This window comes from Rhipicephalus sanguineus, chromosome 10, assembly GCF_013339695.2.
Source record: "Rhipicephalus sanguineus isolate Rsan-2018 chromosome 10, BIME_Rsan_1.4, whole genome shotgun sequence".
Taxonomy (NCBI): domain Eukaryota; kingdom Metazoa; phylum Arthropoda; class Arachnida; order Ixodida; family Ixodidae; genus Rhipicephalus; species Rhipicephalus sanguineus.
Genome location: NC_051185.1, coordinates 112,295,863 through 112,321,164, shown reverse-complemented (window position 1 = coordinate 112,321,164; position 25,302 = coordinate 112,295,863). Strand labels below are relative to the sequence as shown.

Below are 25,302 nucleotides of genomic sequence, written 5' to 3'. Positions count from 1 at the left end.
GTTATTATTTTAATAAATCTATCGCGCACATTTATTTTTGAACTTACGCTATAGGAATCTTTCTCTCTTTCCCCGTATCTCAAGACAGGGATGTTCTCTGCGATATACTGCGCAATTAGTAACAACATGGCACTCCATGTGCACGCTGAAACATCTCCTCGTTAGTATAGTGGCCAGTATCCCCGCCTGTCACGCGGGAGACCGGGGTTCGATTCCCCGACGGGGAGCGTCGTGTTTTTTTTTTCTTTTCCTATCGCGCACATTTATTTTTGAACTCACGCAATAGGAATCTTGCTCTCTTTCCCCATATCTGAAGACACGGATGTTCTCCGCGATATATTGCGCAATTAGTAACAACATGGTCGTCCATGTGCACGCTGAAACATCTCCTCGTTAGTATAGTGGCCAGTATCCCCGCCTGTCACGCGGGAGACCGGGGTTCGATTCCCCGACGGGGAGCGTCGTGTTTTTTTTTTCTTTTCCTATCGCGCACATTTATTTTTGAACTGACGCTATAGGAATCTTTCTCTCGTTCCCCATATGTGAAGACACGGATGTTCTCCGCGATATACTGCGCAATTAGTAACAACATGGCACTCCATGTGCACGCGAAACATCTCCTCGTTAGTATAGTGGCCAGTATCCCCGCCTGTCACGCGGGAGACCGGGGTTCGATTCCCCGACGGGGAGCGTCGTGTTTTTTTTTCTTTTCCTATCGCGCACATTTATTTTTGAACTGACGCTATAGGAATCTTTCTCTCTTTCCCCATATCTGAAGACACGGATGTTCTCCGCGATATACTGCGCAATTAGTAACAACATGGCACTCCATGTGCACGCGAAACATCTGCTCGTTAGTATAGTGGCCAGTATCCCCGCCTGTCACGCGGGAGACCGGGGTTCGATTCCCCGACGGGGAGCGTCGTGTTTTTTTTTGTCTTTTCCTATCGCGCACATTTATTTTTGAACTTACGCTATAGGAATCTTTCTCTCTTTCCCCGTATCTGAAGACAGGGATGTTCTCTGCGATATACTGCGCAATTAGTAACAACATGGCACTCCATGTGCACGCTGAAACATCTCCTCCCCGCCTGTCACGCGGGAGACCGGGGTTCGATTCCCCGACGGGGAGCGTCGTGTTTTTCTTTTCCTATCGCGCACATTTATTTTTGAACTGACGCTATAGGAATCTTTCTCTCTTTCCCCATGTCTGAAGACACGGATGTTCTCCGCGATATATTGCGCAATTAGTAACAACATGGTCGTCCATGTGCACCCTGAAACATCTCCTCGTTAGTATAGTGGCCAGTATCCCCGCCTGTCACGCGGGAGACCGGGGTTCGATTCCCCGACGGGGAGCGTCGTGTTTTTTTTTTTCTTTTCCTATCGCGCACATTTATTTTTGAACTTACGCTATAGGAATCTTTCTCTCTTTCCCCGTATCTGAAGACAGGGATGTTCTCCGCGATATACTGCGCAATTAGTAACAACATGGTCGTCCATGTGCAAGCTGAAACATCTCCTCGTTAGTATAGTGGCCAGTATCCCCGCCTGTCACGCGGGAGACCGGGGTTCGATTCCCCGACGGGGAGCGTCGTGTTTTTTTTTTCTTTTCCTATCGCGCACATTTATTTTTGAACTTACGCTATAGGAATCTTTCTCTCTTTCCCCGTATCTGAAGACAGGGATGTTCTCTGCGATATACTGCGCAATTAGTAACAACATGGTCGTCCATGTGCACGCTGAAACATCTCCTCGTTAGTATAGTGGCCAGTATCCCCGCCTGTCACGCGGGAGACCGGGGTTCGATTCCCCGACGGGGAGCGTCGTGTTTTTTTTTCCTATCGCGCACATTTATTTTTGAACTTACGCTATAGGAATCTTTCTCTCTTTCCCCGTATCTGAAGACAGGGATGTTCTCTGCGATATACTGCGCAATTAGTAACAACATGGCACTCCATGTGCACGCTGAAACATCTCCTCGTTTAGTATAGTGGCCAGTATCCCCGCCTGTCACGCGGGAGACCGGGGTTCGATTCCCCGATGGGGAGCGTCGTGTTTTTTTTTCTTTTCCTATCGCGCACATTTATTTTTGAACTTACGCTATAGGAATCTTTCTCTCTTTCCCCGTATCTGAAGACAGGGATGTTCTCTGCGATATACTGCGCAATTAGTAACAACATGGTCGTCCATGTGCACGCTGAAACATCTCCTCGTTAGTATAGTGGCCAGTATCCCCGCCTGTCACGCGGGAGACCGGGGTTCGATTCCCCGACGGGGAGCGTCGTGTTTTTTTTTCTTTTCCTATCGCGCACATTTATTTTTGAACTGACGCTATAGGAATCTTTCTCTCTTTCCCCATATCTGAAGACAGGGATGTTCTCTGCGATATACTGCGCAATTAGTAACAACATGGCACTCCATGTGCACGCTGAAACATCTCCTCGTTAGTATAGTGGCCAGTATCCCCGCCTGTCACGCGGGAGACCGGGGTTCGATTCCCCGACGGGGAGCGTCGTGTTTTTTTTTCTTTTCCTATCGCGCACATTTATTTTTGAACTGACGCTATAGGAATCTTTCTCTCTTTCCCCATATCTGAAGACACGGATGTTCTCCGCGATATATTGCGCAATTAGTAACAACATGGTCGTCCATGTGCACGCTGAAACATCTCCTCGTTAGTAGTCATTCTACTTCCGGACGCGCCAGCGAACGGTCGAAGGATGAACGGCTCCGATGGAGCGGCGATAGCGGCCCGTGCCGGCCGCGGTAACAGGATGGCTGTCGAAGAAGATAACGCTTACGAGATTGTGCTGAACGCGGCTTGCGGTCGATTCTTGGAAGCATAGGGGCAGTCTTCGCGCAACTTCATCACGTTGGCAGCTCCCGGTCCTAGGCAGTCCGTGGTCCTGCCCTGAGCTTCCTTATCCAAGTCGTGTTCACCCTCAGCGGTTCTTTCAAGGGTGTCTACGTGCATCCTACTGCGGGGGTGCGGCCGAATCGGGCGGTGCTCTTAGACATTGCAACCTAATGTCTCTTTCGTCTCCCGGCCAGGCATATTCTGCCTGGTCGGCTTCCCTTGCTAACAATGACTTGCCAATCGATCTTTTTTTGCGCAGTGGTCTGAACAGCGTTCCTGTGGCCCTGGTTCCAACCAATGGGGAATCCATTCGCATGAAAAACCCGAGAATAATTCAGGAAGAGCTCCGGAAGATAACTGATCATTTCCAACTGATCACCGAGGTGCGTCAGTTTGGACGTGGTGGCATTCTGTGCTGCTCGCCGGACCAGGCCTGCATCACAGATCTTCTGAAATGCACAACGTTTGCCTCTCATCCGGTGAGCTGTTTCGTGCCGGCCCATTTGGCCTGTGTGAAGGGTCTAGTTCGTGGCGTGGACTCGAGCCTTACACCACTAGAGATACTAGAAATGTTTGCCGTAGCAGGAGCAGTGTCCGTATTCCGGTGCTCGCGTAACGTTGAGAACAAGAAGGTCCCTACAGAGTCGGTGATCGTGACATTTGCCGGCACGACTCGTCCGACCGAAATTAAAGCATGGCCTTTGATTTATCGTGTTGAAGCGCTATCCCCTCGCCCACTTCAGTGTAGAAAATGCTGGAGGTACGGACATACCTTAAAGGGATGCAGATCGGAGGTGAGGTGCCGTACATGCGCTGAACAACACAATACTAATGATTGCTCAACCCAAGAAGTGAGATGTTGTTTATGTAGTGGACTTCACGCAGCTGATGATGAAGGTTGCCCTATGAGGACACAGGAGTTGCAACTCCTCGAGATAATGCAACAGAAACGATGCTCCCGGCGTGAGGCCCGATCTGTTCTTTCAGAGCGCTCACGTGGCTATGCCACCGCTGCCAACCGGGCCAATCAGACGCTCGACTCGTCGCTGACGGATATAATAGCATCAACGGTGGAAAGATCGATGACGAAGTTGATGGAAACTTTATTTGTGAGCCTAACCGAATCATTGGCACAAGTAGTGAATACTCAATTGACACAAATCTTGCAGGGCGGTAATCGATATGCTGACAATCCTTTACTACCTTCTCCAGGTGAGATTACTGAGGTTTCATCTGAACCAGGCCCTTCGAAACCAAAGCCAAGCACGTCGAACACAGGCCGTAAACTAATTGTACCTACTGAACAAGAGGTAGATTGGAGCTCTGACTCCGGATCCCATGATTCGATGTCGGAAAAAATGGACCTTGATTCAAGAAAAATGAAAAGACGTGCTTCCCCTGAAGCACAGGGGTCTTCACAGAACTCCAAAGCAAAGAGTAAGAAGTACCAGAAGGAAACCTCATCAAAAAAGGATTTCTTGAAGGATAGCATTTTGGAGAAAGCAGTGAGTGCTGCTGGTATTTTACCAAAATAGGCAGTCTAAAAGTATTACAGTGGAATTGCCGTTCTATTTTTTCAGCAACTACCGACTTATTCCATCTTTGTGATCATTATTCCCCCGATGTTATTGTTTTACAAGAAACTTGGCTTTCAGAGGAAAAGTGCTTTAAAATTAAAAATTACCGCACATTTAGATTAGACCGGCCCTCTCGCGGTGGCGGTTTGGCAATTTTTATATCCTCCAAAATTGCTCATAGAGCGAAAATTACATATCAGTTAATGACTTCAGATAGCGAGGTTCTAGCATTAGACATTACTATTCCGGGATACCTCCCATTTTCGTTAATTAATTCATATTTTCCAGCGGGTGTTCAAAATTCTGCCGTTCTAGATACCGTAGTTTCAAATTGCCGCAAAGATATTATATTAGTGGGGGACTTCAATTCTCACCATATTTCGTGGGGTTTTAAAACTGACTTGAATGGGAAGCGTCTGTCGGATTGGGCTAATAAGAATAACTTGATGTGTATCAACACCAGAACTCCCACGTTTGTGTATAATCAGTCTTATTCTGTGCTTGACCTGACTTTTTCTAGTGTTAATTTGTCCATCTCAACATGGTCTGCTATTAATTCTGGCACAAGTAGCGACCATATGCCTATATTTTTTGAGATGGTATGCCCAGTAACTTCCATGATTCGACCATCGGTTACGCATGTAAATTTCAGTACATTTGGAAAATCACTACGAGCGGCTATATCTAACCGAGCAGATGATAGGGAACCAGACGCTATCAGATTAAGTGACATCCTAAAAGAATCGTTGAATAAGTCCAAATTCACTATACACAGCTCCAAAAGCGCTTCGACCAACCCTTGGTGGAATGCGGACTGTTCGCGGGCGTATAGATTAAGAAAAGCTGCATGGAAAAAATTACTTTTCAACCAGTGCCCTCGCAACTGGAGTGACTATAAGTATGCCGCCGCGAGTTTTAAAAGAACCGTTGCCATTGCGAAGGACAAATTTGACAGTGAACGTTCTGAGTTTCTCTCAAAGACAGCAAACAGAAAAGCACTATTTCGCTTTCTGAGAACCAAGAAAGTTCTTCCAGTACTGAAAACCGTAGAATCTGTAGTATCAACACCAAGTGAACTGAAGTCCTTTCTCGAAGACATCGCTCAGGGCCTAGAGAGTCGCTTTACGACTGTTCTCTTATACCAACCCCAGACCCCTACGAGGGGTGAGGATTTTGAGGAGGTCACAGCTGCTGAGCTAGTAAATGTGGTAAGAACGCTGCCTAATTCCGCTCCAGGTCCTGATGGTATCACGACGTCGGTAATAAAAGCAGTACATAAGATATACCCCCTTGGCCTACTCGAAATTGTGAATCACTCAATTAGAAATTCTTGGATCCCAGCTGATTGGAGAGTTGCAAAAGTTATTCCGTTATTAAAAAAGCAAGGCGCGGGGTTTACCTTAGATAATATCAGGCCTATAGCACTCACATCAAATCTAGTAAAACTCGTCGAGAGAATTTTACATAGCCGGGTAGATCGCTGGATGTCAGAAAAAATGACACTGAGCCCATGTCAAATTGGTTTCAGGCGTGGTTGTTCCATTTGGTGTGCACATGTTGATCTAGAAAGTAGAATACAGCTTGCTCGATATCAGAAACAATATTCAGCTTTAGTAACCTTAGATATCACCAAAGCCTATGACAGTGTGGAGCATGTGAAACTGATAAATTCGCTTCAGAACTTAGGACTGCCAGAATACTTTGTGGCATGGGTCTATGCTTTCTTGAGGGATAGAGAATTTTATTGCTCGCAATCTGGTGTCAGTTCTTCAAAATATAAGCAAACGAGAGGCCTCCCGCAGGGTTCAGTGTTATCACCCTTATTATTTAACATTCTACTATGTTCTATTCCCATACAGCAGAACGTGCAGGTGTATGTGTATGCCGATGATATCGCATTTTTCGCTACGTCAGCAGACATTCACACTCTTTACCAAACCCTGCAGAAATATATGAATAGCCTGGAAACGTGGCTAGAGGGTATTAATTTATCGCTAAATATTAATAAAAGTGCAATTGTTGTTTTCGCACAAAATGTACCAGTGCAAATTTCATTACTTTACCGACAAGCCGTGATACCTCAGGTCGAGTCAATTAGGTATTTAGGAGTAACCTATACCGACAAACTTGACTGGAGACCCCATATAGAAAACATGGCTACTAAGGGAGCACGCGCAGTAGGGATGCTGCGTAGGCTCAGCAATAAACGTGCCGGTTTGCGCAGAGACGTGCTCGTCATGATTTATTGCATGTACATTCGACCAATTCTAGAATTCGGCTGCGTTTTGTTTTCTGGCTCTCCGGCTTATAAAGTTCGACCATTGGTTTTGTTAGAACGTGAATCATTACGATTATGTCTGGGGCTACCAAAATTTGTTGCAAACAATATTCTATACGAAGAATCACGCCTGCCGTCTCTTATCAAAAGATTTCATATTTTAACAGTACGTACATTCCTAAAAATCTATGCTTCTCCACAGAGGAGGTCACAGTATGTCTTCATTAACCAGCAAGCCTCATTTTTTAACCACCAATGGTCTAGATTACGTTGCCCCCAGGTCATTTTTACACAGAGACTTTTGGACCCATTAAAAGTTCACCTCTGGGAAGTACAGATACTCAGCACTGTAGAAACAATTAGGATTGAATTTGATGATATATATCCCAAGAACGCGAAAAATTTACCATATAAATATCTAAATTGCATTTTGGAAGATCATCTGGCCACTTTAGAAACTAACACTGTGATAGCGACTGATGCGTCCGTTTGTGAAGAGAAGGCAGGTGTGGGAATTGTATCATTCTCTCTAGACTGGTCATTCTCGATTCGGTTACCGGACTTCACCCCTATTTACCAGGCTGAATTGCTGGCAATAGTCCTAGCATTGAGTAAATTGCCCCAGTGTCTATCAGCAGTGGTTGTACTAACAGACTGCCTCTCTGTCTGTTCTGCGTTAAGTGCACCTAATTTATCGAGTACCATACAGACGTTCTATTCGATGATTCCCAGGCATGTACGGCTGGTTCGATTAGTGTGGGTACCAGGCCATAGAGGGCTAGCACTCAATGAATATGCGGATGCACTGGCAATATCATCCCATGATGGCCCTATTTTGTCTGTATTGCCCACGTCAGCGTATGTCACAGCAGCGAGATTTGAAAAGCGTACCACGGCCAATAACTTCGATAAATCTCCTTTGTTTTCATCAGATTTCCCACAGCTAAAGTTTCCTTGGAAGAGCAGATGGTGTTCATCTAGGAAGGAAGAAATACAAATTACAAGGCTACGCTGTCGAGTCCCACCACTGAACTTTTACCTTCACAGGTCGGGTCTGGCTCAGTCACCGTTATGCCTCCACTGTAATGAGAGGGAATCTCTGGAGCACTTCTTTTTGACGTGCCGAAGATTTAAAACACAAAGAAAAAGACTACTAGAAGAACCCCTGCGGAAGTTGGGCTTGAATTTGTCACTTCCGGTGATTCTTTCATTTGGGGCAACCATATTTGGTTTTAGCCACAGGAGCGTTTTCAACGCTGTCTCTAATTTTTTACGAGAATCCAAAAGAATTGAATGTTGAGTGTAGCCTCAGTTGTCTTATATGCAACTGTATATATATATATATTTTTTTTTATTGTTCTTGTTGTTGTTTCTATATAGGCGTTTTTTTTTCTTCTTTTTTCTCTGCTTTAAATCTTGCGAGTTTATATGTAAAGGCTAAACATTTCATTTCAGCTTTTTCCTTCACGAAGTGAATTAGTTTCCTAAGCAAAGCACCGTCCGCTTCATGGCCTATCCCCCGCAGTGGGTTGAGCCAAAGTACTGAGGAACCAACCAACCAACTACTCTGCCCACTGGCCGTGTTGTTCTCAACACGTTGTTTTTGCACGGAGACGTGCGTGAGCGGCCCTACAAGGTCGAAGACTTCCGAGACGCCCTCGCCACTGCTGGGGTGCTCCCTGACGTCGTGGCGTTAGGGGCGTACCAGATCAACCACGTCTGGGCGGTGACCCTGAAATCCGGTGAAGCCACGAAGAAATTAGCAGCGGTTAAGGAGCTGAAGGTCAAGGGCCGCCGCTGCGTGGTTTTTGACCCTGAGGACCAGCAGGTCAAGCTGCGCCTGCACTGGATGCTGCACGGCGTCCAAGACGACGACATTCGGACCGCTTTCGCTGCCTTCGGGAACGTTACCGAGGTTACCCGAGAGCGTTGGCGCGTACAAGGCATGCGAGAGAAGGGCTCCACCACAAGGACCGTATTGTTGAAGCTGAAGCCGGGAGTAAAGGTCGACGACCTGCCCCACCAGGTTCGAGTCGCCGGCGAGTTGGCCCTCGTGGTGGTGCCCGGCCGGGCAATGCAGTGCCTGCGCTGCCACGGCACGGGACATGTTCGCCGGGATTGCAGGGTGCCCCGGTGTTCGAAGTGCCGGCGTTACGGACACGCGGACTCGGACTGCGTCCGTACCTACGCGTCGGCGACGGGGCGGCCAAAGGTCGACGACAACGAAGAGCTCATGGACGTCGCCGAGGCGGAGGAGGCAGCGAGGGGAACCGAGGAGGCAGGAAAGCGGGCGGGGTCACAGGACACGATGGCGCCTTCCGGCAGTGACGCCCCGAAAGCGGATTGTCCTGGTGTCCATCAAAGTGCAGGTGACGCGTCTGGGTCAACGGGCAGCGCGCCGTCATCACAGGTCCTGCATGCAGCGACGTCAGGAGGCGACACCGGCAAAGGCGTCGTTCCAGCACAGCAAGGGGCGGCGGTAGACTCGGCTGCGCCAACCGAGACGGTTGGGAAAGCGACCGACAGTCAACCAGCAGCCAAGGTCGGCGACATTAAGACCTCGATAGAGATACAGCCGGAAAAGAGTGGCGTCCACGCGCCTACCAATGCCGCCATCGCGTCGAAGCGCCCCCACCCCGAGACCAGCAACCACGGCACCCAACCGACGGCGCCTGGCATCGAGGAACCCCCGGCAAAGACATCCCAAGTACGGCGGCCGTCTCTGCGACCGCGCCCGAACGTGTCTTCCGACAAGCGCTGCGGCAACGCGGAGCCCGTAGGGCAAGTCCAAGTACCGGCGCCGGATGGCAGCGCCGGCGATGGCATCGTCTAGCCACGTGCTAGACGCGAGAGGTAGGCACCATGCTGTTGGTCCCTTTTCCTGTCGTTAAAATGGCGCCTGTCTGCCCGTTAAAAGTCGCGACGATAAACGTTAGGGGACTGGCAGGGAAAAGAAAACAAAGCCAGCTTTATCGACTTGTGACCGAACGAGAGATAGACGTGCTGGCAGTTCAGGAAACGAAAGTCGATGGAGAAGAAGAGACCGGCAGCATGGTGCAACGTTTCGCGTCTAGATTTTTTGTTGTAGTCAGTCATGCAGTGGGCACATCGGCTGGATGCTTACTTTTTGTGAAAAAATTGCCGGGGCTTCAGGTGAATGCTCACTTTTCCTGTGCGTCGGGCCGGTGTGCCTTTCTTGACTTCTCGTTGTACAACACCGAGTGGCGTATTCTGTGCGTATACGCGCCCAATAAGGTTGAACAGAGGGCCCTGTTTTTTCATGGCGTCGAAGAACGGCTTTGTTCAGGAAGGCAGCTAATCTTGCTGGGTGACTTTAACTGTGTCCTGAGCGCGCACGACAAGACGAGCAGGAGTGCATTCAGAGATAAGAGCACTGGAATCCTGACACGGCTTGTTGAAAACTGGGACCTGGAGGATGTCGCAGAAACTTTCCAAAGTACGAGTGCTGTAAAGTACACGCGATTCGAAGGTACTTGCCACGCAAGGCTCGACCGTATCTACGTATCTGTCGACATCCTTCAGAAATGTACCAGTTACGAAGTAGTCCCGGTTTCGTTCTCTGACCACTGTTTAGTCCAATGCTCTATAGGATGTTCAAAGCGAAGCAATGCTTTCTCGTGGGATTTATGGAAACTCAATAACAAGCTTCTACAAGACGAAGTTTTTGATTTGGTAGTTAAGGAGGAAATTGGCAAACTAGACCCCAGTGAAAACCTACACTTATGGCAACAGTGGGAACTATGTAAGGAAACTTTAAAACTAAAAGCAATAGATAGGGCTACGCGCATTCGGTATGACGAGAAAAGAAAAGAGGCTGAGTTGAAATTGCTTCTTGACAAGCTACTCAAGCAGGAATGCCGAGCCCCCGGTAAATGGATCGAGGACATTAGAAAAATAAAACAAAAGATTGAGCAGCTAGATGAACAACGTTATCGGGGAGCGCTTGTGAGGGCAAGGGCAGAGGACACCGCTGCTGGCGAAGCGCCATCGAAACGCGCGCTAGCCATGGAAAAAGTACGAGCCGAAAGAAACCAAATATACGAAATAGAATGGGCTGGCTCCCTATCAACCGATAAAGACGGCATCAAATCTGCTTTTACTGAGCATTATCGGGCGCTGTTTGCATTGCGTAATGTAGACATTCAGAACTTTAAAAATGAATTTCTTCCTGGTTTACCCCGTCTGGACGACGAAAGAAAAGATATCTTGGAACGGGCAATAACTGTAACCGAAGTTGAAAAAGCAATAGATAAACTAAACCCTGGAAAATCACCTGGTCCGGACGGATTTACCGCTGCTTTTTACAAAACGTTTAAGTCTGAAATTAGCCCTATCTTATCTGTTATATTCAACGAAGCCTTCAGTTTAAAAACATTGCCTCCTTCATACCGGTCGTCTCACACAGTACTCATTCCTAAAACCGAGGATGTACATAAACTTAGATCAGTTGCAGCGTACCGACCGATAGCACTGACCAACGTAGAGTACAAAATTTTCATGAAGGTATTAGCTCAAAGATTACAGACCGTGATGAAGGACATCGTCGGGTCCCATCAAACTTGTGGGATCAAAGGTCGCTCTATTGTTGTCAATATCCACAAGGCGCGCAGCATACTTGAATGCTGTGATTATTCAAATGAGCGAGTTGCCATCCTACAGATTGATCTAGAAAAGGCTTTTGATTGTGTTGATCATAGGATTTTGTTTGCTGTTTTAGATCACGCAAATTTGGGTTCTGTTATCAGCGAGGGAGTGGCCCTGGCGTATCGAAACTGCACGACAAGGTTGATTGTCAATAAGAGTCTGGGGGCCCCCATTACCGTGCAACGTTCGGTCCGTCAGGGTTGCCCCCTCAGCCCCCTGTTATTTTGTTTGTATATTGAAACTTTATGCCTGAAAATAATCAATGACAATAGAATCAGTGGTTTTCAGTTACAGGCAGTGGAAGTGAAGCTGCTTGCATATGCAGATGATGTAGCTATTTTTGCAAAGGATCAACATAGTATCAAACAGGCTGTTGAAACGGTGCGTGACTTCAGCAAAATTACAGGGAGTGGTGTTAACTGGTCGAAGTGCCTAGGGCTCTGGCATGGGCTGTGGCCAACGAAGCCAGACTTTTTTGCTAATGTGCCTTGGGCGATGATCCCGGGCAAGTACCTGGGCGTCCCGCTCGACGGTTATCGTGACAGCAATCAGTATTGGAAGCAGCAGGCCAAAGACACACGGGAGAAAGCGGAGAAATGGAAAGGAGCCGCCTTGTCGATCTTTGCTCGAGCCACCGTTTGCAACCTGTTTTTTATCAGCAAGCTCTGGTACGTAATGCAGGTGCTGCATTGTTCCCGGACTAATGTACAGAAGTTCCATAGGATATTTGCCATATTTGTCTGGGCTTCTGAGTGGGAACGGTGCAGCCGTACCAACTTGTTTCGACGGGTAAAAGACGGCGGATTGGGACTCGGCCACTTGTTTTTACGGCAGCTTGTCAACCGGTTTTTGTTTTTTAGAGACGTCACCGATCCTTTCCTGCGCACGCTATGTCAATTGAGACTGGGTAGACTTCTGCCTGAGTATGTTGTGTCAACCGAAGATTGCGTAGGAGGGATCGGTGGCTTTTATAGAGAAATAGTGTCTAGTGTAAGATTCCTTACTGTACGATTTTCGAAAGAGTACCTGGCCACTGTGAGACGGAAGGAACTTTACTTAGCACTATGTGATGTTGTTTTCCCAGTGCCGTTGTACAGGTCACTTTACAGTGGAGGCCCTGGTAGCAATGTCTTAAAGAGGGTTAAAAGAATGCATGTACAGCCGGGAACTAAAACCTTTTTCTTCAAACTACATACTGGTACATTGCCAGTTAAAGCCTTTTTAGAGAAAAAGGGATGCGTTGTGCCATGGGGCACACACTGTCTAATTTGTAAACAGCCAGAAACTATAGATCATGTTTTTTTACAATGTTGGGAAGGGGTTTATTTTTGGGATGTTTTGCAAAGAACTATCAAGAAAGAATTGCCACTGAATCCGTACGGCATTCGGTACTTGAATGTAATTTCCGAAGATGGGCTACCATTTGACACAATCATGCTTATGGGCCTCCACTCTTTGTGGCGATCGAGAATGGCAGGCTACCACTTCGATAAAGATGCGCGGCCTGCACGAGCCTACTTCAGAGAAAACATTCATTGGTTTCTCGAGATACAAAAAGCTGTACCGAACCACCCGACTGGCTCTCGAGAGTAGAGCCGCTGGTGACCTTGCGAGAATTTTAACCTGATGATACCAGCAACATGCTGGTTGATAACCATTAACACATGTATAGTGCACATTGAGTGTTTCTACAACCAGTGTTTCTGTGTTCTGTCTGTACCAAAGCCAGGTAATAAAGAAAAAAAAATCTCCTCGTTAGTATAGTGGCCAGTATCCCCGCCTGTCACGCGGGAGACCGGGGTTCGATTCCCCGACGGGGAGCGTCGTGTTTTTTTTTTCTTTTCCCATGGCGCACATTTATTTTTCAACTTAGGCTATCGGAACCTTTCTCTCCTTCCCCATATCTGAAGACAGGGATGTTCTCCGCGATGTACTGCGCAATTAGTAACGACATGGCAGTCCATGTGCACGCTGAAACATCTCCTCGTTAGTACAGTGGCCAGTATCCCCGCCTGTCACGCGGGAGACCGGGGTTCGATTCCCCGACGGGGAGCGTCGTGTTTTTTTTTCTTTTCCCATGGCGCACATTTATTTTTCAACTTAGGCTATCGGAACCTTTCTCTCCTTCCCCATATCTGAAGACACGGATGTTCTCCGCGATATACTGCGCAATTAGTAACGACATGGCAGTCCATGTGCGCGCTGAAACATCTCCTCGTTAGTATAGTGGCCAGTATCCCCGCCTGTCACGCGGGAGACCGGGGTTCGATTCCCCGACGGGGAGCGTCGTGTTTTTTTTTCTTTTCCCATGGCGCACATTTATTTTTCAACTTAGGCTATCGGAACCTTTCTCTCCTTCCCCATGTCTGAAGACACGGATGTTCCCCGCAGGGGCGTCTGCGTAAGCAGGCGTTTGGTGTGTAGCGACACCACGGACCCGAGCTAACGGGGGGGTTTCGACCCCTCCCCACGCCCCGCCGTGCGTGGCTTTGCCGTGTCCGGGGAAAAGGGGATCCTGGGGGTTGAGCCGACGCCGGGTGATTGGACCTTTAAGGCCCCCCAGCAGAGGCAACACACCCCTTTGGCCCTGGCTACACGTAGACGGCACCCCTGGGCTGACCCACCCAGGGGAAATCGGCAGTCGCCTTTTCCTATCTCTCTCCCACATCTTCGTCTTTCTCTCTCACTGTTCATCTTTCCTGTCCTCTCCTCTCTTCAATTAACTTCCGTTTTTCCTGGCGGCAAGGGTTAACCTTGTGCAAATAGCCAACCTTGGTCTAGACGCATTAGGTTATAGCAATGATGTACGGCTGACGCGTGCAAGTAATCCTAAACTCGTACCGTCCCCTCGTTGGGCTCCGTGGTGGGTGGCCGCCATCGTTGCCGAAAGAAATATACATGTCATGCATAAAGCGTTTCCCTTGCTAGCTGATCGCACCGCCACAAAGCGGGCGCGCACCGAAGCCTCTGTCAACTTCCTTTTCAAGCAGAATGAGTCTTTCCCCCGCTATCATGTTATACATAGCAACAGACCTGAGAAGCCAGTAAGAGCGATTTCTCCATTCCTCGTGGCGAATTCACTGACACAAACAATCGGACCGGGATATAAAGCGAGCAAAATGGCAAGCGGCGACCTCCTTCTGGAGCTGTGTGACAAGGCACAATATGAAAAACTTGCTAACATTAGAGCTTTTGCTGACACATCAGTAACAGTAACGCCCCACCGATCTTTGAACACTGTCCGAGGCGTAGTCTCTGAAACTGACTTGCTGGAACTTTCAGAAGCAGAGCTTTTGGATGGTTGGAAGGACCAGAATGTCATCACTGTAGAAAGAATAAAGATCAGACGAGAGAACACCGAAATACCAACAAAGCATCTAATCATAACTTTTGCCTCAAGCACCCTGCCAGAAACCCTCGAAACGGGCTACACAAAAACCCGAGTAAGACCCTATATTCCAAACCCGCGCCGATGCTTCAAATGTCAGAAGTATGGCCACGGCTCTCAAAGCTGTCGAGGCCACCTTACCTGTGCAAAGTGTGGAGAGAAAGACCACTCTTCGGAAAACTGCTCTGGCAAAGCCCACTGCATAAACTGTGATGGCGATCATCCTGCATATTCTCGATCCTGTGAAACCTGGAAGAAAGAAAAAGAAATAATCACCTTGAAAATAAGAGAAAACATATCGTATAAAGATGCCAGAAGAAGGTGCTCCATTTTTCATAAAGGAAGCTTTGCTGATGCGGCGCGTAAGGGGGCAGCGTCGAACCAGCCTGCGTCACTCCCACGACCCGCCTGTAGCGAGCCGCTGGCTGTGGCGCCCGCCCCCGTGGTGGCAGTAGCTAAGACTGCTCCACCGACTCAGTCACAGAGTCCCGCGACTCCAGGTTCGTCGGGCCTCAAGACCACGCCTCGCGAGGCTAGGTCTGAAGCACGGACTGTCAGCCTGCGTGCGCGGGCGTCCAGCGCCTCGCGGGAGGCAATGGACACAACACCGGCACCTCTGGTGCCTAAAGACCGGCGCAGCTCTATCGAGCGCGCCCCGAAAGGGAAGCAGAAAATCTAGTGTCCAGAAAAGGACTCTTGATAACCCAATGTTCTCCAGTAGACGCAGAACACCCTCCTTTATTCTGTCATCATGGTCACACAGATAATGCAATGGAACGTGAGAGGACTTATTCACAATCTCGATGACATAACTGAACTACTCTGCAACCATAAGCCTAAGGTGTTCTGTGTCCAGGAGACACATCTAAATCCGAAACAATTTAACTTTCTACGACAGTTCGCTATTTTCCGCAAAGACCGTGACAATGCTAATGCCTCGTCCGGTGGGGTGGCGATTATTGTAGACAGGTCTGTTGCCTGCCAACAGATCACACTTCAAACCGAGCTTGAAGCAGTCTCAATACGAGGGATTCTCTTCAATCGATTAATTACTATCTGTTCAATATATCTCCCACCAAACTGTCAAGTGAGCAAGACAGAATTTTACGGTTTAATTAACCAGCTTCCGGAACCGTACATTCTAGCCGGTGACTTTAACGCCCACAACAGCCTGTGGGGAGACTCCCGCTGCGACGGAAGAGGCAGATTGATAGAAAACTTCCTAGTTAGTTCCGGTGCCTGTCTCTTTAATAAAAAGGAACCGACCTACTACAGTACGCAGCATAACTCTTACTCCTCAATAGACTTGACAATTGGTTCTGCAACACTTTTTCCACATCTAGAATGGGATGTGATCAGAAATCCGTATGGAAGTGACCACTTCCCTGCAGTGTTAAAATTAAGGGAGGAACAAAGCTCTCTGCCACAGTTTCCTCGATGGAAGCTAGCGTCGGCTGACTGGAAGGGTTTTAAGGAATCATCTCGCTTGTCTCAAGATTTCTTGAAGAATTTAAACATAGATGACGCAGTCACCTATTTTACTGCTTTTATCATTGACTCTGCACAAATGTTCATCCCCGAAACAAATAGTTATTCATCCAAAAGACGTGTTCCCTGGTGGAATGAAGACTGCAGAAAGGCGCGAAAGAAGCAAAATAAGGCTTGGGGCATACTACGCCGTTATCCGAACGCTGAAAATCTCGTTGAATTTAAACAGGCTAAATCACAAGGAAGACGTACCCGACGGCAAGCCAGGAGACAAAGCTGGGAGAAATTTATCTCTGGCATAAATTCGTATACACAGGAAAGAAAGGTATGGAATGGGCTGAGAAGGCTGAAGGGACAGGAAACTTATCCGTTGCCCTTGGTAGATGAGCAAGGAAACAGTTTGGAAGAGCAGGCAGATGCCCTTGGTGCTCATTTTGAGAGCATTTCTAGTTCCATGCACTACACCGAATCATTCCGAAAATACAAAGAAACCGAGGAATGCAAGGCACTCAACCGCAACTGCCAGCAAAATGAGCCATATAACCGTCCTTTTAACATGACCGAGCTGAGAGCTGCATTAAATACATGCAAAAGCTCAGCACCGGGAGCTGACAGAGTCGTATACGACATGATTAAAAACCTCCATGCAGACACTCAGATGACACTGCTTGCGCTACTTAACAATATTTGGGCCACCGGATATCTTCCTGCCGCATGGAAAGAGGCTATCATTGTTCCCATTTTAAAACAGGGCAAAGACCCATCTGTATTAACAAGCTACCGCCCGATAGCGCTCACCAGTTGCTTATGCAAGCTATTTGAAAAAATGATAAATCGCCGTCTGTTGCATTATCTTGAATCGAACAATCTGCTTGATCCACACCAGTGTGGCTTCAGAGAGAGTCGTTCAACAACCGACCACCTTGTTCGCATTGAGGCTAACATACGCGATGCATTTGTTCATAAGCAGTACTTCTTGGCAGTGTTCCTTGACCTCGAAAAGGCATATGACACCACGTGGCGCTTCGGAATTCTGCAGGACCTGTCGGCAATTGGTATCCGTGGTAATATGTTAAACGTTATCGAAAGCTACTTAAGCAACCGTACGTTCAGAGTAAGAATTGGCAACGTGTTATCTAAGCCATATGTGCAGGAGACTGGGGTACCACAAGGTGGAGTACTAAGTTGTACGCTCTTTATTGTAAAAATGAACTCCCTGCGCAATTTTATCCCACATAACATGTTTTATTCCATATATGTGGATGATGTGCAAATAGCGTTTAAGTCATGTAATATCGCTATCTGTGAACGACATATCCAACTGGGCCTCAATAAAGTCTCAAAATGGGCTAATCAAAACGGGTTTAAGCTTAACCCCCAGAAAAGCTCTTGCGTCCTTTTTACAAGGAAGAGGGGACTAGTTCCAGAGCCTCACATTGAGCTTTACGGGCAGTTACTACCTGTGAGCACAGAACACAAATTTTTAGGTCTAATACTAGACTCAAAACTCACCTTCCTTCCCCACATTAAGTACCTTAAAGCTAAATGTCTAAAAACTATGAATATAATCAAAATACTTTCACACACGACATGGGGCAGTGACAGAAAGTGTCTACTGAATCTACACAAAAGCCTTGTAAGATCACGTTTGGACTACAGTAGCATTGTGTATGCCTCTGCGGCACCAAGCGCCCTGAAGGTATTAGATCCGGTCCATCATCTGGGCATCCGCCTTGCCACTGGTGCTTTTAGGACTAGTCCTGTCCAAAGTCTCTATGTTGAATCCAACGAATGGTCACTCAATTTCCAGAGGCAATACCTTAGCGTTGCATACTTTTGGAAGGTGAATGCAAATATATATCATCCTTATCGCTCTGTCATTAATGACACTGCATGCGCGGCCCTTTTTCATAACCGCACTACAGCTAGAGAGCCCTTCTCATTGCGCGTGAGGAGGTTCTGTGAAGACATGGATGTCCCACTTTTTACGCATGCGCTAATGGCACCAGCGAACCCTCTACCGCCCTGGTCATGGCAAGAGATAGACTGCGATATGACATTTGTCGAAGTTTCGAAACATGCCCCAGAGGCGCATATCCACATGCATTTCCTTGAACTTAAAGAGAAATATGCTTGCCCAGCATTTTACACTGACGCGTCCAAGTCGCATGCCGGTGTAGCATATGCAGCGATTGGCCCGTCATATTCACAATCGGGAGTTATGCACCCGGAAACGAGCATCTTTACAGCAGAGGCCTTCGCTCTTTTAACTGCCGCAAAACACATAAAAAGCCTTGAGTTAAAAAAGGCAGTAATATTTACTGACTCTCTAAGCGTAGTTAAAGCCTTAGTAAAAGTCCAAAAGCACAAAAATGCAGTAGTTCACAATCTGTACTCTGTTTTATGCGGCATGTACGTGTTAAACCAGCGCGTCACTCTGTGTTGGGTGCCGGGCCACAGGGGGATTGAAGGAAACGTCCTTGCCGACGAACTTGCTACATCAACAGGGATGAAAGGTGGCAACACTTCCTTAGCGGTGCCTGTTACAGATTTGAAACCACTCCTTCGCAGTAAACTTAGAAGCTGTTGGCAGAACGTGTGGGACAGAGAAACATCAAACAAACTTCACCTAATTAAACCCTATTTAGGTAACTGGCCATCAACGACGAAGTCCCGTAGACGTGAGGTCTTGATCTGCCGCTTAAGAATAGGTCATACCTATACTACCCATAACTACTTGCTGACTGGTGAGGACCCTCCCACCTGCAATAAATGTGGTCAAGAGCTTACAGTTCTTCACGCTCTCCTAGAGTGTCGGCAAGCTGAACCTGAAAGAAAAAGTATTTTCAGCAGGCTTACCGAGAAAACATTCCCTTGCACCCAGCAATGTTCCTCGGAAGAGATCCAATATTTGACACAGACACAGTCCTGAATTTTGTTGACAGAACTACCACACTGCATATTATTAATCCTAAAAATACGTAGCACGGCCTACCTTGAGAGGCCGCTGCTGCGATGATTGTACACCTTATAGCACGTACTCGTCGCCCTTGTCTCCAAGGACCCTGACGAGGTATGAAGTGCTACCTTCATACGAATCTCCTTTGATAAGTTCACTTATGCATACCATACCAGCACACTCATTGTATGTCTCAGAAATCATAACATTCTTTTAACAGCTATTCATGTCTTACGCACTTTACAGCAAACGTTTTTAGGCCCATATACAGCCAACGTTACAGACTGCCATTGTCATTGACCGCATCATCTCCTACACATCAAATACCTTTTGGCGCTCTTTGGCCATCATTGGCCCTTGCGCCACAAAACAACACATATCATCATCACACGGATGTTCTCCGCGATATACTGCGCAATTAGTAACGACATGGCAGTCCATGTGCGCGCTGAAACATCTCCTCGTTAGTATAGTGGCCAGTATCCCCGCCTGTCACGCGGGAGACCGGGGTTCGATTCCCCGACGGCGAGCGTCGTGTTTTTTTTTTCTTTTCCCATGGCGCACATTTATTTTTCAACTTAGGCTATCGGAACCTTTCTCTCCTTCCCCATATCTGAAGACACGGATGTTCTCCGCGATATACTGCGCAATTAGTAACGACATGGCAGTCCATGTGCGCGCTGAAACATCTCCTCGTTAGTATAGTGGCCAGTATCCCCGCCTGTCACGCGGGAGACCGGGGTTCGATTCGCCGACGGGGAGCGTCGTGTTTTTTTTCTTTTCCCATGGCGCACATTTATTTTTCAACTAAGGCTATCGGAACCTTTCTCTCCTTCCCCATATCTGAAGACACTTATGTTCTCCGCGATATACTGCGCAATTAGTAACGACATGGCAGTCCATGTGCGCGCTGAAACATCTCCTCGTTAGTATAGTGGCCAGTATCCCCGCCTGTCACGCGGGCGACCGGGGTTCGATTCCCCGACGGGGAGCGTCGTGTTTTTTTTTTCTTTTCCCATGGCGCACATTTATTTTTCAACTTAGGCTATCGGAACCTTTCTCTCCTTCCCCATATCTGAAGACACGGATGTTCTGCGCGATATACTGCGCAATTAGTAACGACATGGCAGTCCATGTGCGCGCTGAAACATCTCCTCGTTAGTATAGTGGCCAGTATCCCCGCCTGTCACGCGGGAGACCGGGGTTCGATTCCCCGACGGGGAGCGTCGTGTTTTTTTTCTTTTCCCATGGCGCACATTTATTTTTCAACTTAGGCTATCGGAATCCTTCTCTCCTTCCCCATATCTGAAGACACGGATGTTCTCCGCGATATACTGCGCAATTAGTAACGACATGGCAGTCCATGTGCGCGCTGAAACATCTCCTCATTCTGCTTCCGGCAGCCGAGCTGATCGGATCGCAGTGTCATGGGCTCCGGCGGAGCGGCGATAGCGGCCACTATGGGCCGCGGAAACAGGAATACGGATGACAAGGATTATCAGTTTATTTTGCCTCAGCTGCCAAAAGGAAAACTCATTAATAACACCGTGTTTTTACACGGAGACGTCAGGGCCAGGCCTTACAAGGTTGAAGATTTTCGGGATGCGCTGACGCCGACTGGCCTGCTGCCCGATGTGGTGAGCCTCGGCGCGTATCAGATAAACCACTTGTGGGCGGTGACCTTCAACGACGGTGCTCCCATGAAACGCCTACTTGCCCTGAAGGAGCTCCAGGTGAAGGGGAGGCGTTGCGTCGTCGTCGACCCGCAGGACCAGCAGGTGAAGCTTAGGCTGCACTGGCTGCTGCACGGGGTGAGCGACGAAGATGTGCGGGCTTCACTGGCAGCATTTGGAAAGGTGGTGGAAGTGAGCCGTGAGCGGTGGCGGGTCCCGGGCATGGCAGACAAGTGCTCAACCACAAGGACAGTGCTACTGAAGTTGAAGAGTGGTCTCATGGTTGAGGACCTTCCACACCAGATCCGCGTGGACGGGGAGCTGGCCCTGGTTGTTGTGCCAGGACGGCCGATGCAGTGCTTGCGCTGCCAAGGCACAGGGCATGTCCGTCGTGAGTGCAAGGTGCCACGTTGCTCCCGCTGTAGACGCTTCGGGCACGTCGAAGCCGACTGTGTTAGGACATATGCCTCTGCGACAGGACCAGCGAAGAGCGAGGTGGTTGCCGAGCACGTCATGGACGCGGCCGATACGGAGGAGGCCGCTGAAGGTGCCGGCAGCACAGTGGTCCTGGCGACAGCCGGGGGGTCGGCAGCGACAGACACACACAAGTTGTCGGAGGTTCCTCAGCATTCAACCGCACCTGTCATCACCCCGTCAGCAGCTGAACCGGTGCGGGTCGAGCAGGAAGCGCGGCCAGTCGAAGCGGACGAGGCAGCAGAGATCCAAGGAGAGACGTCCGGAAGCGGGGACGACATGAGTGTCACCACGGCCACACTAAAGCGTGCGCGCGACGAGACCGAGGAAATGGACAAGACGTCGACTACAACCAGCGAGGAGCCGCCTGCAAAGACTCCTCAAGGGAGGCGGTTCACGCTGAGACCCGAACCGAAAATCCCAACTGACAAGAGACCGGCGGACAAGACAAAGCAAAAGAATGCCGGCAAGCAGGATGGTCCTGGAGGCGGCTAGCCGTAGGCTAGACGTGAAAGGTAAGCGCCATGCTCCGGGCCTACTCCTTAGAGCGTAGAAGTCACAATGGCATCGTTTCCATCACTCAGCATAGCAACGCTGAACGTGAGAGGGTTGCGGCTAGGCGTAGGCAAAGTCAGCTCCTACGGTTGGTCACCGACCAAGATATCGACGTCCTAGCCGTCCAGGAAACTAAGGTTGACGGGGAGGAGGAGACCGGGAGCATGGTGCAGTCGTGCAGTCGTGAGCCATGCCACTATGCAGTCGTGAGCCATGCGTTAGGGACGTCCGCGGGATGTGTTCTTTTTGTAAAAAAATTGCAAGGCCTTCTTGTTCAAAGTGTATATTCATGTCAGTCAGGAAGAGTTGTGTATTGTGATTTTGTGTTTTGTGAAACTGAATTCCGAGTAATTGGCATATACGCGCCGAATGGTGTAGAAGAGCGTACCCTTTTTTTTTCGAATCTTTTCCAGTGGACGAAATGTGATAAGCGGGTTGTGTTGTTAGGGGATTTCAATTGTGTTTTAAGTGCACGGGATAGAGTTAACAATATGGGCATTCGCGACAAAAGCAGTGACGTGTTGTGTAAGTTAATTAGCGAGAATGACCTGGACGATGTGTACGAATGTGTTGAAGCGGACCGCGAAGTGATGTACACGAGATTTCAAGGGACTAGCCATGCGCGGTTAGACCGCATGTACTTATCGCTAGACATTATACCATTGTGTCGCGGTTACACGGTTGTGCCAGTGTCTTTCTCGGATCATTGCTTGGTTGTATGTCGCTTAGGTATGAAGAAACAGAGTAAGGCTTTTAACTGGGATTTATGGAAACTGAACGCAATGTTATTAAAAGATGAACCATTTTTAGAAGCAGTGCACGAGACCATTAATGAAGTGCTTATGGAAAAAACGGAAACTGTAGCAGAGAAATGGGAGTGTTTAAAGCAAAAGGTGAAAATGAAAGCGATAGACAGATCAAGCACGCTGAAATTCGAAGCGCAGAAAAAAGAAAGAAGTCTGAAGAAAACACTGCAGCAGCTGATAGCCCTAGAAAGTCGGGAGCATGGGACTTGTAAAGACGAGGTGCGCAGTGTCAAGGAAAAATTAGAACAGTATGACAGAGAGAGAGAGAGAGAAGAGGGAGAAAGGAAAGACAGGGAGGTTAACCAGAAGCAGTCTCCGGTTTGCTACCCTGCACGTGGGGAGGGGAAAGGGGATGTAAAAGAATGAAAGAGAAGAAGAAGAAGAGTTTGTGACGACAGCACGCGACAAAATACTACAACAACAATAAAAAACAAACAAACAAAACGAAGTCATAACAGCAGTCCAAGTACTACACAGCAACATCAGTCATTTTTCTTCCATCAGTCATTTTCTTCCATCAGTCACAGTTTGACATTTAGTCTGGTTGCTTGGAGAAACCGCAACAACGCCTTCAGAGCGGCTCGTGCTGAAGACCGGGTAGGCCAGGGCCCTAGGATTTTCTTCTCCGTGAGAGGGCGGTTGTCCAGCTGGCCTAGTGCGGCTGAGAGGGCCGCTCTTTCGGAATTGAAGCGAGTGCACTCACAAAGAAGGTGCGCGACTGTTTCGCTGCACCCGCAGACTTCACATGACGGGCTCTCCGCCATTCCAATAATAAAGGAATATGCATTTGAGAAGGCCACTCCCAGCCATAGACGGTCCAGCAAGGTGGAGTCACGTCGTGATAAGCTGGACGGGATGCGTAATTGAAGATCAGGGTCCAAGGTATGCAGCCGTGCACTTGTAAATGTCGATGATTTCCACAAGTTCAACGTTATACGACGAGCTAGCACACGAAGCTCTTTTGCGGCGTCCGATCTTGAGAGGGGAATGGTGATACTGCTGACACCGTCGTGAGCGGATCGGGCAGCTGCGTCCGCTTGGTCATTTCCCGTAATTCCACAGTGACTTGGCAGCCACTGGAATATTACTTGGTGCCCTTTTTCTATTGCTGCATGGTGGATTTGCCTAATTTCCCCGACGAGCTGCTCATGTGAGCCATGACGCAAAGCAGAGGGTAGACTTTGGAGGGCTGCTTTGCTATCGCAGAAGATAGACCACGAAGTAGGTGACTGCTCCATGACAAATTGAAGAGCAGCACGGAGCGCTACTAGTTCAGCAGCTGTAGTTGAGGTTGCGTGATACATTTTGAGCTGTATTGTGGTAGCTCTTGCAGGAATTATTACGGCGGCGGTTGAGCTTGCAGTCATAACTGAACCATCAGTGTAAATATGGGTGTGAGTGATGTACACCTCATGTAAATACAGTAGTGCAGCCTGTTTAAGGGCAACCGATGACATTCTTCTTTTCGTCGTAATTCCAGGTATGGTAAGGCGCACTTCGGGTCGATGTAGGCACCATATAGGTGAGGATGGTCTTGCTGCAGGCGTATAGTTCGATGGCAAAAAAGTACTATGGTCAGCAATAATGCGGCTGAATGTTGTATGCGGTCTTTGTGCAGGTAAAGATGCCAGATGGTGCGAAGGTACCCGGGCAAGGTGTCGAATATGAGCCCTGAGGGTATCAGTGGTTATGTACGTTGACACAGGATGGTCTCCTGCAATGACGATTGTTGCCGCTGTAGACGCACATTTCGGAAGACCGAGGCATGTCCTTAAAGCTTGAGCTTGCAGGCCCTGCAGTGCATTCAAATTTGTTTTGCAGGTATTTCCAATCACAGGAAGACTGTACCTCGCAAAACCGAGAAATAAGGCATTGTAGAGCTGTAGCATAGACCTTACTGATGTGCCCCACGACTTTCCACCCAGAAACTTGAGAAGATGCGCTATGGTAGTCAGCCGTCTCTTCATGTACAAAACGTGTGGCGTCCATGATAAATCGCGGTCGATGATTACGCCTAAAAAACGGTGCTTCCGGTCGTGGGCAACTGCGTGCCCATTGATCGTTATTGTGTACTGCCGCATTGTCTTGCGTGTAAATGCGACAAAGCAGCACTTCTCGGGTGACAGTTCTAGATTTTGATTTTTCAAGTACAACGAGGTCAGCGTAGCTGCCTTTTGTATCCGGGCTCGTATTTGTAGGCGTGTCACTGCAGATGCCCAGATGCAGATGTCGTCTGCATATATAGACACATGGACTGTATTGGGCAAACATTTCGTGAGGCCAACGAGCACAAGGTTGAATAGTGTCGGGCTTAACACACCACCTTGTGGCACTCCACGTCCTGTCTGATGGTAAGATGTGGCGCCTTCCTCAGTGACCATGAAAAACTTCTACCAGTCAAATAGCTGCGTATCCACTCGAATGTTCGGCCACCAATTCCGACTTCAGTCAACGCGTCTATTATTGCGCCATGCGTTATATTGTCGTAGGCTCCTTTTATATCGAGGAACAATGCTGCTGTGAGGCGTTTCAGGCGTTTCTGATGTTGGACAAACGTGACTAAGTCAATCACGTTGTCA

At 48.4% G+C, this 25,302-nt stretch overlaps 14 non-coding genes across 14 annotated transcripts; all 14 read left to right on the top strand.

Moving 5' to 3' along the window:
- The first annotated feature begins 155 nt into the window (after window positions 1-155).
- Trnad-guc (transfer RNA aspartic acid (anticodon GUC)) lies at window positions 156-227 on the top strand. Its single transcript has one exon. It is a non-coding gene; the product is annotated as a tRNA-Asp (tRNA).
- Window positions 228-387: 160 nt separating this feature from the next.
- Window positions 388-459, top strand: Trnad-guc (transfer RNA aspartic acid (anticodon GUC)). Its single transcript has one exon. It is a non-coding gene; the product is annotated as a tRNA-Asp (tRNA).
- A 159-nt stretch (window positions 460-618) lies between these two features.
- Trnad-guc (transfer RNA aspartic acid (anticodon GUC)) lies at window positions 619-690 on the top strand. The gene has a single exon. It is a non-coding gene; the product is annotated as a tRNA-Asp (tRNA).
- Window positions 691-1,287: 597 nt separating this feature from the next.
- On the top strand, window positions 1,288-1,359 carry Trnad-guc (transfer RNA aspartic acid (anticodon GUC)). The gene has a single exon. It is a non-coding gene; the product is annotated as a tRNA-Asp (tRNA).
- Window positions 1,360-1,520: 161 nt separating this feature from the next.
- Trnad-guc (transfer RNA aspartic acid (anticodon GUC)) lies at window positions 1,521-1,592 on the top strand. Its single transcript has one exon. It is a non-coding gene; the product is annotated as a tRNA-Asp (tRNA).
- Window positions 1,593-1,752: 160 nt separating this feature from the next.
- Trnad-guc (transfer RNA aspartic acid (anticodon GUC)) lies at window positions 1,753-1,824 on the top strand. Its single transcript has one exon. It is a non-coding gene; the product is annotated as a tRNA-Asp (tRNA).
- A 154-nt stretch (window positions 1,825-1,978) lies between these two features.
- Trnad-guc (transfer RNA aspartic acid (anticodon GUC)) lies at window positions 1,979-2,051 on the top strand. The gene has a single exon. It is a non-coding gene; the product is annotated as a tRNA-Asp (tRNA).
- Window positions 2,052-2,210: 159 nt separating this feature from the next.
- Window positions 2,211-2,282, top strand: Trnad-guc (transfer RNA aspartic acid (anticodon GUC)). Its single transcript has one exon. It is a non-coding gene; the product is annotated as a tRNA-Asp (tRNA).
- A 159-nt stretch (window positions 2,283-2,441) lies between these two features.
- On the top strand, window positions 2,442-2,513 carry Trnad-guc (transfer RNA aspartic acid (anticodon GUC)). Its single transcript has one exon. It is a non-coding gene; the product is annotated as a tRNA-Asp (tRNA).
- Window positions 2,514-13,129: 10,616 nt separating this feature from the next.
- Trnad-guc (transfer RNA aspartic acid (anticodon GUC)) lies at window positions 13,130-13,201 on the top strand. Its single transcript has one exon. It is a non-coding gene; the product is annotated as a tRNA-Asp (tRNA).
- A 160-nt stretch (window positions 13,202-13,361) lies between these two features.
- On the top strand, window positions 13,362-13,433 carry Trnad-guc (transfer RNA aspartic acid (anticodon GUC)). Its single transcript has one exon. It is a non-coding gene; the product is annotated as a tRNA-Asp (tRNA).
- A 159-nt stretch (window positions 13,434-13,592) lies between these two features.
- Window positions 13,593-13,664, top strand: Trnad-guc (transfer RNA aspartic acid (anticodon GUC)). The gene has a single exon. It is a non-coding gene; the product is annotated as a tRNA-Asp (tRNA).
- Window positions 13,665-20,135: 6,471 nt separating this feature from the next.
- Window positions 20,136-20,207, top strand: Trnad-guc (transfer RNA aspartic acid (anticodon GUC)). The gene has a single exon. It is a non-coding gene; the product is annotated as a tRNA-Asp (tRNA).
- A 160-nt stretch (window positions 20,208-20,367) lies between these two features.
- On the top strand, window positions 20,368-20,439 carry Trnad-guc (transfer RNA aspartic acid (anticodon GUC)). Its single transcript has one exon. It is a non-coding gene; the product is annotated as a tRNA-Asp (tRNA).
- The last annotated feature ends 4,863 nt before the right edge of the window (window positions 20,440-25,302 follow it).